Source organism: Ambystoma mexicanum, chromosome 11 (genome assembly GCF_040938575.1).
Source record: "Ambystoma mexicanum isolate Mex_15411 chromosome 11, UKY_AmexF1_1, whole genome shotgun sequence".
NCBI lineage: Eukaryota > Metazoa > Chordata > Amphibia > Caudata > Ambystomatidae > Ambystoma > Ambystoma mexicanum.
This window is the reverse complement of record NC_090934.1, coordinates 1,128,527,496-1,128,540,344: the sequence shown is the minus strand read 5'-3', so window position 1 is coordinate 1,128,540,344 and position 12,849 is coordinate 1,128,527,496. Positions and strand designations below refer to the sequence as shown.

The following is a 12,849-nucleotide window of genomic DNA, read 5'->3' as shown; positions in this document are numbered from 1 at the left end:
GCCCCCTCTTCGCTTCATGGGCGGGGTGGGGCCAGGGGTCTCTGGGCGACACGTTCCAACTCTGCTGGCAGTTGCTATCCGTTTCCTCCTCCATTGCTCCAGCGGACCCTCTGCACATTTTGAGCCTCAGTAGACTGCAGCCTCCTCCTAATCGCCCCCCCCCACTGGCTGTCGAGGGCTTGGTTCTCCGACCTGCTGCAGTTGCGCTCCCAGGGGCCTGTCCATTTCCCACACCCCTGCAGGGGCTTCCTGACGCAGCAGGGCGTTGGGAGCACCCGGACCCAGCCAGCTGGCCCGCTTGGCCTGGCTCCTGATCAGCAGAGACTGCCCCACTCCCAGTTTTCGTACGACAACTGGGAAATCATCCAGGAGGCCCTCCACGTGTTCTCAGTACAAGAGTAGGTGGACCAGGTTCTGCCACTGGGCTCACGACAAGGGGCTGGACCCCACTCACCTGCACCCTGGACGACGTACTGGCCTTTTTTACACATCTGGCTCGCTATGGAGACCAGGTTGATACCTGTCGCACCTATTTGGTGGCCATTGGGGCCTACAAGAACTCCCCAGAGCGCATTTTTTTGGCAGCCACCCCTGTGCTTAAGGCTCACCTCAAGGGGTTGTCCAGACGGTTTCCTCTGGTTCATGGGCACACACCCGGTCTGGGACCTCAGCGTGGTTCTGGCGGCTTTACAGCGTAAATCTTTCAAGCCAATGGCCTTGGTCAACATCAGGCTGGTGACGCTCAAGGCAATACTGTTGGTAGCGCTCACTTCTGCAAGCAGAGTCGGCGAGCTGCAGGCTCTGTCGTGCAAGCCCTTCACCACCTTCCACAATGACAAGGTAATCTTGGGCACTCATCCAAACTTCTTGGCCAAGGTGGTCTCTCCGTTCCATTTGAACCAGGAAATCTGCCGGCCAGCGTGCTTTCCAAACCCGCCGTCGGTGCTGAAAGGGTATTGCATTACTTAGACTTGGAGAGCGCTGAAGATGTATCTCTCCCGGACGAGGTCTTTCCAGAAGTCATTAGCAAGGCGGCTACTTGAGCCACTTTGTCTGCTTTCTGTAAGCACTATTCCCTTGATACCAGTTCCAGGTGGGATGCAGCGTTCGGTCAGGCGGTTCTGGTGAACATTCTTGCTTCTTCTTAATCTTGAGGCAGGTTGTCACAGCACCACCCGGTTGTCTTGATCGGTGGAATCACCCACAAGGATGGAGGAAAGGGGACAGGACATATGAGTAATTCAAGTTACTCGACTTAGTGACTGGGTGTCAGGTTTCTTGGTCTTGGGCGAAGGTAGCACGTACACCTGCCTCCCCATTGGATCTTGGTGCCTGGATTGTACACAATCTCAGGCCCCCGTGACCCGCCGCGGAAAGAGGGTTAGGGTCTGCTGGATTGGATAGGTAGGGGTGATTATGGAAACCGGATAGAGGATCAGAAAGAGGTAATGGATGGGTAAGGGGATTCAGGGAAAAGGTTTGACTTGTTGCCCCCCTACTGGGGTTCCTGAAATCGCTGATGCTCCGCCCACCCACTCCTGCACACTAGCACACTATGCCCCCCAAAGCCCTGCCTAGTCTGGCCTTCTCCGGCCCTAGTAATTCTGCTTTGATACCTGGCACATTGTATTTTAGGATTCTCTGGTGCGTTACTGGTACGCACTCACATTGTGCTGATTGTTTGAACTCGCAACCGGCACACCTTAAACAGGTTCACTAGTACATTGCAATCATATACCCACTGGTTACAGGCAATGCGTTGGTTGTTGGAACTCACAACCAACACACATTAACTAAAGAAACAAGATGGCACTTAGCTTTGTGTCGTGCAGCGGGGTACGGCTGCCATGAGCTGCGGTCTCAATGTTCAAGCCGCTTTGATCCAGCGGAGCGCCGCTACAAAGAAATCAAAAGCACGTGTGAGCTTGTGTTGCGGAACAGTATAACAGAACACTTGACAAGCTACCAAAACTGCCCACTGGCGGTCTACAGCATGCAAATGCAGTCGATTTGTGGTGCCGGTTCTCCGCCACTCATGCTACTGTGCATCGGAAGTTGCTATCAGCTGTGAGCACCTCTGTACTCCATACACTTCCCAATGCCTTTAAGAGTTACATTGCTCAAACACTGCTTGCGTTCTATTCAGTTACTCCCTGAACACAATGCTCCTCCCGAGAGCGCTGCCTTGCCCAAGCGCTGCTTGCGTTCTATCCAAATAAACACTCCGGAATTAACCAATAGTCTGACTTGTTAGATAAAAGCACTTATCTGTTGCTGAATGCAGGGCCTGTAGTATTCGCAGGCGGGGAATGGCCCTGCGGTTCGCAGCCTGCAGGAGCCCTCCGAACACATGTACTCTCTCTCTCGTGTGCTGGTATATATAATACAATGTCCCCATTTTATATAAGCCTATACTTAATCATGAGAGGGGGCAGGGGGGGGGGACAATGTGAAAACACTTCAGCAGCAGCAGTCCCGTGGAAATGATCAATGACTCACTGGTGCCTGCAGTCTAGCACAAAAAAACCATTGTCACAAGCTAACAACACCAGGGAAAGAAACTAAAATACATGCAGACATGAAACAGGAGGAAAGGAAAACAAACACGAGCAGTAGACAAATGCAATAGGCTCCCCCAGGCCCCACTTGACTCCATAAGGAAAGCCTGAGTCAACATATGCATAGAAAGCATGAAATCCCCACAGATTGTGTTGCAGATGGCGATTCTGTGCACATGTTGAAGCAGTGCTTTCTTTCATCCCTTCGTGCGGTAGCTGCACTAACATTCTCCAGAATCTCTAAATGTGAACATAGAGCAGCCCAATGTTTACTGAGGGCTGATGCCCCTTTTCACTTAGCTGCACTGTGTTGCTCCAAACTGTTTGTCATACTGGAGTAGGGATGTAACGGTATAACGGTATACCGTTAAAGATACCGTGAACCACTTAATTGAACAATAATAACCGTCACATTGTTTATACCGTTATACCGTTCATACCATTAAGTGTACTTTTCAATCTGATTTGTAAAGGCTGCAGTAAGCAAGTGCTGCGCAGACTTGGTCTTACACTGTTGGATCTGCCGTCTGCCAAGTAGTTTCAGTTGGAGCAGTTTTTAATGCCATTCAATAAACCACACGTGCCTGGCACAAAATCAATATGTTAGCAATAGGAAGAATAGATACAGTGCCAAGAAGGAAAAGGGTTTACTTTGGGGTGGTGGCTTTGGGGTTTATATATTTATAATGGATAATGTTCTCTAAACATATGGCAATGGGGGATTTCCCTGGTTCTATCATTCAATTTACATATAATAAGTCACATCTGTCGGTATTCCCTGCTGCCATACCAAAGGGTAACATGTCTGTGATTTCTGAAAACCTTTTGGCCGCAAGTAAACTAAAGGCTGTAACGTAAAGTGTGTGTGTGTGTGTGTGTGTGTGTGTGTGTATGCGCACAAGCGTATACTACCATCAGCCTCCATTGATCTGTGGCATGGTTATCAAGATGGCAACATGCTCATCTTCACCAGTAGCCAGTGGGGGGAACAAAAAGTCTAAATGACCACTTAAGAAAACCTATTTAGTTTGCTTTGCCAGTTGTAGCAGGGCCCCTCCCCCTCTCCACACATGTGTTTGTGTTTGGTGGAAGCAAGTCATTTCAGTGGAAAGTATGTTGAAAAGCCCAATTCTAGCCCTGGGTGCATGATTTTGTTTGAGATGATAAATCTGTCAATTTATGACCTTTTAGAAAATATTTGTTAAGATTAGTTAACTCCACCTGCTATACCGCGATAACCATGATATACCGTCATTTGGCAAGAAGGTTATCGTACCGTCATAAAACTAATACCGTGACACCCCTATACTGGAGAGATAAAGGGATAATGTGGGTTCAATCGCAGGGTGAAAGGTAGCCGTTTACAGCCTTCCTATTGATATACAGGATCTTTTCATGAACATCTTTTTCCTAATTCTGGACGTGAGATGCTGATCAGGTAGGTGCCCCCTGACCGCGCCATCTTGTGGCCTCCAAAATCGTTTTTGCACCTGTGCTTAAAAGCACGGTGAGCGCATTCGGCGCGTGGTCCCTCTCCCCTTCCCAACCCGCTTCCTGAACATCCCTCTACCCGCCTCCCTCAATGCCCCCCCGCCCTGATTGTCGCACCACGCCCTCATCAAGGACACCACAGAGCAGCCCCCTACCCGTGCAGCCCCTTCGGCTAAGGGCCCCAAGGACAAGGGCGGCTCCAAGACATGTCTGCAGGTGTCAGCAGGGGAAGCCATTGAAGCAAGCAGTCAACAGACACCAACTAAAACTGTAATTGTGGCTTGGGTAGGGTGTATAGCAATTACTCTACTCCAGAAAGCCCCCACCACTCTACCATACCTCTCGCTAAAGTACACCGCCATAGGCTTACACCATGCACATTTAGAGAAATGTATGACCTCCGACCTAAATCTACGCATGACTGGACTGTAAATGTTGTTTTGCATTACTTACGAACATAATTCCCAATGTTAGCATATACCACACTTTTATGGAATTCTTAACATCAGCCTGCATCACATAGAGATAGAAAAAGTGAATGTTAGCACGTGCCACACCTAGATGGAACTTGAATGTTACCATGTGCCACACTTAGAATGGAGATCATCATCCTGCCCTACATCGAGATAACTATTGGGAAGATTAGCAAGTGCCACACTTGGACGGAATATGTAGATTAGCAAGTACTACACTTAAACAGAACCGTGAATGTTAGCATGTTAAATTTCATATAACCCACTAACCAATATAAGCTCAAATTCTCTGCATACGTATCTTTCTAAAAAAACTCACACAACCATCTCTCGCACAAGCCGAACACACTTCACCACACTGCAACAACACATAAGCCGCACCTACAGCACATGCGGACTGACTGATACCCGCACCAAAGCTCAGCACCCGGTGTATACCGAGTTGAAGCTGCCAACAGTACACCACTCCTCTCACTATCCTTGTCCCTCTTCACCTTACTAACGCATCCCACCTTCTCATTTGCAGATCTGCCAGAGCACCTGGGGACCAATTCCGTTGGTGACGGTGCGCTATATAAATACCTTTAACAAAGTTCGTATCACATAGTAGTGCCCTTTTGAGGTCACTGGGGGTCTTAAATGGCTATGAAGTGTAAATGACATAGTTTCACTTCTAAAAGCCATCGGCGATGGCCTGTTTATTATTTTATGTGAGTCTGCCAGCCCCCCTCTGAGGAAACAGTTATGTAGCATTGCTCATGTAGAGAGCCTATAATTATGTGCACAGGGAGAGGAAAGTTAAACATCACCTTGCTTACCCTCACCTGGGAAGTAGAACCCTCAACGTGACAGCATATTGATTGATTATTTGTATAGCGCCTATACACAATGTGTTTCAAAGCGCTTCAAGGAGGGTGGGAACATGGGAGAATACAATTACATTCAAACAGGTCCTTGAAACAGGTCAGAATGTGAAAAATAACTATCAAATCATAACGGATAGTACAAGTGCATGGAACAATAAGGGAGAGGTGAGGGGGGGTGAAAAGGAGACAAAACTAGCAGTAACATTACTATGCCCGACGACAATTGTTGCAGTGCAAGAGTGACAAGAGGAGGGGGGGAGGAGGGGAGGTAAGGGGGGGGAAATGGAAAGCGGTAAGGAGAGGAACAAAACAAGTGACTATCTACAAGATAGTGCAGGGGAGGGAGTGGGAGGAGAAGACAAGAAGGGAAACAAGGAAGACACTGGCGGGGGGAGGGGGGGACAAGGAGACACTCGCGGCGGCAGGGGGGACAGGGAGACACGGGGGCAGTAGGTCAAGGCGACACTGGCGGGGGGCAGGGGGGACAGGAAGACTGGCGGGGGGCAGAGGGGACAGGAAGACACTGGCGGGGGGCAGAGGGGAAAGGAAGACACTGGTGGGAGGCAGGGGGGACAAGGCGACACTGGCGGGGGGCCGGGGGGGGACAGGAAGACACCGGAGGGGGGACAAGGAAATACTGGCAGGGGCAGGGGGGACAGGGAGACACTTGCGGGGGCAGTAGGTCAAGGCGACACTGGCGGGGGCAGGGGGGACAAGGAGACACTGGCGGGGGGCAGTGGGGACAAGGAGACACTGGCGGGGGCAGGGGGGACAGGAAGACACTGGCGGGGGGACAAGGAGACACTGGCGGGGGCAGGGGGGACAAGGAGACACTGGCGGGGGGCCGGGGGGGACAGGAAGACACTGGAGGGGGGACAAGGAGATACTGGCAGGGGGGACAGGGAGACACTTGCGGGGGCAGGGGGGACAAGGAGACACTGGCGGGGGGCAGGGGGGACAGGAAGACACTGGTGGTGGGCAGGGGGGACAAGGAGACACTGGCGGGGGGCAGGGGGGACAAGGAGACACTGGCGGGGGCAGGGGGGACAGGAAGACACTGGCGGGGGGACAAGGAGACACTGGCGGGGGGCAGGGGGGACAAGGAGACACTGGCGGGGGCAGGGGGGACAAGGAGAGACTGGCTTTGGGACAGGAAGACACTGGCGGGAGCGGAAGTCACTGGCAGGGGGCAAGGGAGACACTGACGTTGGGACAGGAAGACACTGGCAGGGGGGACAGGAAGACACTGGCGGGGGGGACACTGGCAGGGGGCACAGGGAGACAAGGAGACACTGGCGTTGAGACAAGGAGACACTGGCGGGAGGCAGGGGGGACAGGGAGACACTGGCAGGGGGAAGGGGGGGACAGGGAGACACTGGCAGGGGGCACAGGGAGACACTGGCAGGGGGAAGGGGGGGCAGGGAGACACTGGCAGGGGGAAGGGGGGGACAGGGCGACACTGGCAGGGGGAAGGGGGTCAGGGAGACACTGGCAGGGGGAAGGGGGGACAGGGAGACACTGGCAGGGGGCACAGGGAGACACTGGCAGGGGGAAGGGGGGACAGGGAGACACTGGCAGGGGGAAGGGGGTCAGGGAGACACTGGCAGGGGGAACAGGGAGACACTGGCAGGGGGAAGGGGGGACAGGGAGACACTGGCAGGGGGGAGGGGGTCAGGGAGACACTGGCAGGGGGAAGGGGGGGACAGGGAGACACTGGCAGGGGGACAAGGCGACACTGGCGGGGGGCAGGGGGGACAACAAACCAGAACGGGACTCGAGTTTAAAAGCACCCGAATGCTCTGCATAACCACTCCCCCACCCTCAGGTGCTCCTTTTCCTACCTGTCAGCTGAAGGGGAAAAGGGAGGGGATCAAACGGCATCGCCTCTGCAGAGTGTAAACATAGGCGGTGAACCAGCTTCCTCCGGCTATCTGCCAGTTCGCTTCCCCTCGGATTTGCCTCCCTCTCACTCTGCATCTCCCTGGGAGGGAAGGGAGATCTCTTAACAGGCCCGTGTAACGTTGGAAAATGGGCTATCAATGCGCTATCTTGGGCGAAATTGCGCGTCGAAAAATGCTTTCCTGCCAGTCGTTACTGCGCATGCTCACCAACACAGCGCATGCGCAGTAGCACCCTAAGCATTTTTCGATGGCTGAGCAGATTTCGACCTTACACCGTGCTGCAGGAAGAGTTTACATGCAAACTCAGGTAAGCACCGTGACCACATGAACGGTATTTCCCTGAATACCTTTACAATCCGACTCTATACGTACAGGCTCACTAAGATCCCCTTCATTTTTATTTTCATTCTTATTCTAGTGCGCCTTTAAACTGCGGAAAGGCTCTGTTTTCTGCATGACCCATTAAAACAAGAAAAGAAGTGAAACGGGTCAGATACTTTTCTCATGCCTTTTCTCATTTGTATACTGTGTTATCCGTTTGAATTAATACTTTTGCTGATTTACCAGCAAATACCACCAGACATCCACTGAGCTGTGATTTTGCTGAGTGTTTACATAGAGGGTATAGCACCCTTGTGTCTTTTGAACCACTTGGCTGGTACATGTACAATATGCATAAATACAGTTATGCATTTATATGTACATATGTTCTTTGTGAACATTTTTAACATTAAGAAATGGGTGTTTTGAAAAAGTTTGTCATAAAAATAGGTACCTAGGTCTATTAAAACCATATATGGTCTTTATCTAGGTGACCTTGCACACGGCTGAACTTTGTCAGCACCTGTCCTCTTCCCGCTCTGTACCCCATACAGGCAGGTCCTTTTGAACAAACAAGCTAGAATCAGCTACTTTACAACATCGGCGTTATTAATTATCAGCTGTCTCCGCCCTGATGAAAGTGGTCCTTACCACTGAAACCGTTCGGCTCATCATAACACTGTACCTGTGCAGCCAAATTGAATGAAAAATGCCAGACTACAGTTTGATCTTGCCATAAAACAAGAAAAAGGACTGATCAAGGACTTTCACTGTGTATTTATGACACAGGGACTTAAAACTTTAAAACATTAAGACAAAAATAAAACAAGAAGAAAAAAAGAAATCGATACGAGGACTCCTGGTCTATCGTGTATTAACTGTACCCACCCTTCAACACCACGGTCACAGTGGGTTTTTAAAAGGAAAATCTGGCTTCTATGGAAACCGAATGAAGGAAAGAAGTGCTTCACTTGGAGGACAGTCAAGTATTCCTGACCAAAAATCCTTAGGTGTTTTTTTTATCAAATCGATAAAATAAAAATACCCCAATCCTATTGTGGGACTACTTTATTCTAAACCTTGGAAAAAAAACTTTCAAAAACAACAAAGGCTCTGTTCAGAGCTATCACTTTCTCCCGCAAAATAGTGCAATGGTTTAGATGCTGCCACCACCCACACTTTATAGATGTCTGTGGACCTCCGCAGAGGCCTGCATCTTTTTTTGGTACGTCTATTTTTGAACTGTGAAAGGTGGCTCTGAAAAGAACCGTTATTTTTTAATTTTTGCTGTTTTATTTCTTTTGGGCATTTTTACACAGGACACACAAGGAAGGGAGGGTAGGGAAGGGGCACCAACCACAGGGGCAGGTGGAGAGAGGAAGATGTTGGGTGGGTCTCACTTAGGTAGGGGGCACTATTTCTCATGCTGCCGGACCGTAGCCTCAAAAGCACTTTGAAACTGCCCCCCCTGCAGAGTACTGCGTCACAGTACATAGAGTACAGTGACCCTCGAAAGGCAAGGGTCCACTGCGTTATTTATGGCATGTGAGGCATGTTCAGGGATGTGCTGCCCCACAGGAGTGTCTCTTGTGGTGACAGGAGCAGATGTTGAGGATGCGACAGAGGAACTCAACCTGCTACCGCCTTCGAAAGGGACGACCCTCCAAACTGCTGCCTTGTGGATCGACCTTGGGTGTCGCTGCATGGAGGTTGTTCCGTAGCTATACAGCCCAGGCTTTCCGCGACTGAGTAGCAGTGCATCGAAACTTAGCCGCATGCGCCTAGGTTACCCCCTCTCCCAACGGTGGTAACTGGCCTCCACACCCAAGATTCGCGCTGGCAGCTGGTAGTAGTGACTTCCACTACCTCATCCGCTTTGTCTTCTTGATTCCACCTCCGCAGCACCACGCCTGTTTCCCCTATCCAGGCCCTTCAGATGGTGATCGTGGTGGTGGTGGTGGTGCTGAGGCAGCAGCCATGTATGCCATAGCCAATGAACAGCAGCACACCAGAAACAGCAATGTAGGCAGTGCTCTGTCCCGGTGAGCTAAAAACACAATGAGGTGCAGTAGTGGGGCTGTGGCCTTATATAGGGGTGTGCTCCGCCGGCAGGTGCGCATTCCACGGACACTTCGAGCCCCAGGCAGAGCTGAAAAAGTTCGACCAGGGCATGGTCTAGGGCCTCTGCAAGGTTGAAGTTTTAACTTCAAGCACTCGGGATTAGGCAAAAGTGCACTTTTAACTGTCAAAGGTGCTCACTCCCCATATTACCAACAAAGACTCAGAATAAAGGACACATCCCAGTAGGAAATGAGACCAAGAGATTGGATTGGGAGTTTTCAAGGTTTTTATATAAGATTCAGCATCCAGAGAAATCTGCTGCCTGGAGAGCGCTCTGGCAAACAATACAGATACAATATGTTTTAAAGGGTTACAGTGTCATCAGTGATGAATTCTATACAGGCTACAAATTACAGTTTCATTGGTTAGAAAGGAGGTGCGCATATGGTTCTTTATGGGCCGGCTCCACGGGATTGGCTGATGACTTGGCAGGTGGTTGGACATCACATGATTCAGCTGGGCCAGCCCGTGCGAGGTGAAGGTTAGACCAGGTCGGAGAGGCGGCTGGACCCCACTATCTAATCTACATGCTTATTCTAGACATGCAATCAACAATGAGCATCAATATACCTTTGAATAAATCTTAGAGGCCTATAAAGTGTACATGTATGTCGGCATCATCCCACTTTAGGTCCTTCATGAGGTGAAGGGAGTGAGGGGCTTGCCCCTACGGTAACCTGGGGGCTGGGATTGATAGCTGTCTGGTCTGGCACATCAGACCGGGAAGGGAATGGAGTGACACATGTTAGTTTAGGACAGAATATACTGTGAGAGGGGTCTGGGTTTATTGGGGGTACTCTAGGGTGGGCAGCACAGCAGGGTCACCCTTCTGTTAAATCAAGAGAATACCTTTGGAGGGGAACAAGGTTGAGCAAGCTGTCATTTTCTAACAGCAGGGGTGAGGGGTGAGGGGTGCAGGAGCAGGTTTGTGGAGATGGATGAGCTACAAGTCATGGTTCGCCTCGGTCACACACAGGACAGTGATCTCAGAGGAAGAGTGACGAGATACATGAAGGCAACGGTGGAAAAAGGTGTGGGCTGTTGGTGTTTGCTGTGCGCGGTGCTGCTGAGGGGAGAGGAGGCTTCCTAGTGCTAGAATACGGCCTAGTCCAATGATGGAATCGAGGGCACACAAAATGGAGTCCAAGTGTTTCTTGCAATAGCCCCAACCTCTGCCTCTGCCAGGGCCTTATTCCCCATGGCTGCAGAAGGATAATGGAGGCGTCCCCCACTAGTACAAGAGCAAGTGGTCCTTTTCGCGTAGAATGTAGGTTGGCCTGAATCGGCCCCTTCCTTCCTTACATTCCCCACTTTCGTTACATCTAAAGTAACAAACACATTTTTAGTATTCTTTTCATTCCGATAGTATTCCGCCTCCATCACTGCGTCGTCCCAAGTCGGTGTCCCCTTTATTGGCATCCATGCTCTGCATACACCTCGCAAACTCTGGCCCCTTCTAGCATACTCATCAGGGGTGCAGATCATGTAATTTCCCGCATCCCCATCCAGGTCCACCCACACTTCCTTATACCACTGTAATTCCTGGGGTTCCTTGATTGTGGTGTGATGCAGGTTGTCCACCCTGTCACCTGGATAACGATACACTGCTGTCATGCGATATTTGGAGGGACCAGACTCCCCTGTCTGTATTTGTGCATCCTTAATTTATTTGTACCCTTGTCGCTTGACCCATTGTCATCATCATTGCAGAACTAGGCATTGATTTTCCACAACATCGGACCCCTACCTAGCACACACAAAAAATTAGTAACAGAAAAACAATAAGTGGGACAACATTTTTCATAATTGTGCTGAACAAGGAAGGTATCCAGTTGAAAATGTCATCGAACCAGTTGCTGGGTTCGATATCCCCCCCCCCCCCACCCTTTCTGCCGTCAGCACATCACTGCTCTCTTGCACTTTTCCAGCTTATTCCCACTAACTACCCCCTTTCTCCCTTTCTCAGAGCTGCCAGAGTGCCAGGGGACCACTCCGGTGGTGATAGTGCGCGGTACCAATATCCATTAACATTAACATCCTTTCACCCAGGTTATGCACTGCCTAGATCACGTGCAATGGGGTCCCATTGTCGGCATCAGCAGAAGGTACGAATGTACAGCATGCACTCCCAATTTTTCGGCAAACACCGCCGTCCATTGCTGTGAGTAGGTCCTAGGACGTACTGGTTTTGCATGGTCATCAACTGCAGGGCTCGAAGTTCCACTTTGATCACGTTGAACCCTTCTTCAGTGTCGTTGGCCAGCTGGATCAGTTCCCAGAGCACGATTTGCAGCCATTTGGAGTTCGTTCGTGCCTGAATGCCTGGTACTAGAAGAGAGGCGAAGAAAGTTTTCTGCGGAATTGAAGTTTGTACTGATCAGGAATCTTTGCCAAAAGGTCTGAGGATTTGCTGGAAATATAGTTGGACGATCTTCGTTTGCGGGACACTCTGTCCTGTAATTCATCTTCAGACAGGATGTCGTATGCAGAGGGCTCTTTGGTTGCTGGTTGGGGTGCCAGCGACGTTTCAGTTGGCACCCCCCCCCCATTGGACATGGCTCTCTGGGATCATCATCAGTGCTGAATGCAATGTGGCCATGGCGCAGGTACCTCTCCATGATGGTGGGAGGTGTAGGTACGCCTGTTTGCCACACACCCACTAAGTGTCCATTAATGCTGCTGTGCCCTTTTTCGTATCTGGAAGGATGATTGTCTTATTGCAATGTTTGTTCGAGCCCATCGGCATTCTCCCCTTGCCATGAAAACAAAGTTTGTGCTGGATTTCTTTTTGTATTTTGATCAGTTTTTACAGCGCTGTCACCCATGTGAGTTTGGCAATGTGTTGAGACCATGTTGGAGTGCATATTCGTTTGACCCATTGGAAGTTTTCTTCCATCAGTCCTCGCAGTGCTTCAGCTTTGCATGTGATTGCCTCTTCATGCCATTTATTTTCTATGAACGTTGTCCCTTTAATAATAAAAAATAGTTCTTTCACACATTACCCCTTGTGGTGGTCTGGTGCACGTCTTCTTCTGCAGCATTTGTATTGTTGCAGTGTGTGCTTGGAAGGTACTTTGAATCCTACATAAAACTAGATGAACTAGACACTGAGCATCCG

At 50.3% G+C, this 12,849-nt stretch overlaps 1 protein-coding gene and 1 long non-coding RNA gene across 3 annotated transcripts in view; one reads left to right on the top strand and one right to left on the bottom strand.

Annotated features, from left to right (window-relative positions):
- Positions 1–7,372, bottom strand: part of LOC138504182 (uncharacterized) — a 31,032-nt gene extending 23,660 nt beyond the window's left edge. Inside the window, exon 1 of the long non-coding RNA XR_011279789.1 lies at positions 7,230–7,372. This is a non-coding gene — a long non-coding RNA (uncharacterized lncRNA). The remainder of the gene's footprint in view (positions 1–7,229) is intronic.
- Positions 1–12,849, top strand: part of LACTB (lactamase beta) — a 1,309,212-nt gene that overhangs the window by 144,331 nt on the left and 1,152,032 nt on the right. The gene's annotated exons all lie outside the window — the stretch shown is intronic.